Below are 2,386 nucleotides of genomic sequence, written 5' to 3' on the forward strand. Positions count from 1 at the left end.
GATGAATGCAAGATTAATAACTTCAACAGCATGCCTTTTCTTCAGCAATATTCAAGTTTTGCTAAGGAAAACATCCCAGTGGCAGAAGGCCAGAGGTCATAGTTGAAGGTAATTAGTAAAAAAACCAGAAGATACATTAAAAAAAACACAAATTGAAATAATCTGGAATACACTGCATTAAAGGGAGGATGCTGAAGTTGAGGCAAATTCACAATAACTCTGAAAAGGAAATTAGATGAATAACTGAAAAATTTGCCCAGTAGTGCAGATAGAACAGTACCACAGACTAATTACACTTAATGAGGAATGATTCCAAACAAATCAAGTCAACTAAAACTATTTTAAGTAAATTTACATAACAGTACCAGTTTGCAATAAGCAGCAACTTATTTTAAAGTTTCACTGAAATATTCAATTATACTAAATTGCAAAAAATTGAGCAAATCACAACATCCTATCTCCAGTTATGTTTGAGCCGTCAGTTCCTTATGCAATAAACTATAAATGATGAACTTCAGAACATAATGTAAACATATTTTATACTGTTAATACTAGCATGTTTGATAAATAGTTAACTCAGATGGCTACGCCACGATGTACAACAGACATGTTACCATGAAGGTCCCTCATTCTCAACCTCACCACCCGCCTAAAGTGTGGTGGCCCTCAGATTTAAGATACTCATTAGTCCCTAATGAGAAACTAGCCCTATGACCCTCGCAGATTGTGGTGAATTTACCTTATTAGCATGTATGTACATGCAGTAATTTTACATGCTTTTGAACATCTCACATTCAAAAATGTCAGCCTATTAATATAAGCATTACTTTAGTTGAAGAAATGCAATGTCAAAGGAATTGTAATTTAATCTCAAAAACCAGGGATTATAATGTGATTAGAACATTTAGACGGCCAAATTTCTGGATTATGTTACGAAAATTCACTTTTGCAGTGTAAAATCTTTGTAAACAATACACTGCACTAAACTGTCTCAAGTTCTTCCAAAGGAGCAGTGACAAATGAAAGTACTATATACCAGGCCTTTCTTTCGCAACATCTATAACGCAAGGTCAAACAAATTTTGTGCAAACGCAATTCTTTCTGAAAAACAGATACTCGACAGCCTTAGTGTGGCGGATTAGAGCCAAAGCAAGGCCCAAACTGCTCGGCCGGTGGCAGCGGTTTAACTGCCAGAATCAGTCCCCTTTATGGGACGAGAAACGGACTTTAGCATCAGGTCCTCATGAACACAAGCTGCCGCCTGGTACCAGGCCAAACTCAGTCTCAATCGAGTGAAAGGAATTGCTTGCACACCGGCAGCAGTGTTCACATTTCTCCGGGAAAAGCAGTAAACTTCCGACGAGAGCCACGTACTACTCCATCACTAGATCCCGACTACCGACAACTCCAAAACAAAATTGCCCTCACCTGCCGCTGCCTGGTTCCAGATCCTAGATGTCGGCTACTAGCAACAAGCTCCTCCCACAATCGGCGGCGACGCAGTTCTGACGTGGATCATTCTAACGGGTTTACGACCCACAGGTAACTGGAGCTTCCGGAACGTCACTCCCCAGATTACTGGAGAACCTCCCTCATAGATTGCTGGAACCTCGGTGAACTGCTGAAGTCCCGAGAACCTCAACTCCTGGCTACTGGACCGTCGGAAATTACTCTAGGGCTACTGGAACCAGAAGAACCTCACCCATAGGCTACTGGAGTAGTGGGAACCTCAACAACGGACTGCTGGAGCCTGGAGAACCTCATTCGCTGGCAACAGGAGTCTCGGGAACCTCACCAACATGCTGTTGGAACCTGGGGAAACTCACCCACAGTCTGCTGGAGACAGAGGATCTTCCCCCACACACTGCTATTGACTGGGAACCTCACCCACACTGTTGAATATATGGGATTCTAATTGACAAGCTGCTGAAGACAGCAGAACATCATCCCCAGGCTGCAGGAGATAATGCAGCTTCAACTCCAGGCTGCTGAAGACAGCAGAACCTTTCCCACAGTTGGCTGGAGACAGTGGAACCTCAACAACAGACTGCTGGAGACTGGGGAACTTCACCCATACGCTCCTGGAGACAAGTGGACCTCACCAACAGGATGCTGAAGATGATGGAACCTCACCCACAGACTGCTGGAGCCTTAGGTACTTCACTCCCAGTCTGTTGGAGACATCAGAACCTCACCCACACGCTCCTGGAATCAGGAAAACCTCACCTATAGGTTACTGGAGCCTGGGGAAACTTCACTGGCAGATTGTTGGAGCCTGGGGAACCTTGCCATTAGGCTGTTGGAGCCTGGGGAACCTTATTCACAGGCTGTTGGAGCCTGAGGAACTTCCCACCAAGGTCTGCTGGAGACAGAGGAACTTCCCACC

The 2,386-nt window shown here is 44.3% G+C and overlaps 2 protein-coding genes across 9 annotated transcripts in view; one reads left to right on the top strand and one right to left on the bottom strand.

Moving 5' to 3' along the window:
• Positions 1–1,603, bottom strand: part of slc33a1 (solute carrier family 33 member 1) — a 41,100-nt gene extending 39,497 nt beyond the window's left edge. Inside the window, exon 1 of one of the 3 annotated variants that reach the window (XM_020520546.2) lies at positions 1,429–1,595. The gene's annotated coding sequence lies outside the window, so the exon portion shown is untranslated. Of the gene's footprint in view, positions 1–1,314 lie in introns of all 3 variants that reach the window. The other 2 variants (XM_048604098.1, XM_048604099.1) reach the window with 2 other exon arrangements.
• gmps (guanine monophosphate synthase) overlaps positions 1–2,386 on the top strand; it is a 94,851-nt gene that overhangs the window by 52,698 nt on the left and 39,767 nt on the right. The gene's annotated exons all lie outside the window — the stretch shown is intronic.

The sequence above is a fragment of the Rhincodon typus genome, chromosome 13 (genome assembly GCF_021869965.1).
Source record: "Rhincodon typus isolate 14 chromosome 13, sRhiTyp1.1, whole genome shotgun sequence".
In the NCBI taxonomy this organism is placed as follows: domain Eukaryota; kingdom Metazoa; phylum Chordata; class Chondrichthyes; order Orectolobiformes; family Rhincodontidae; genus Rhincodon; species Rhincodon typus.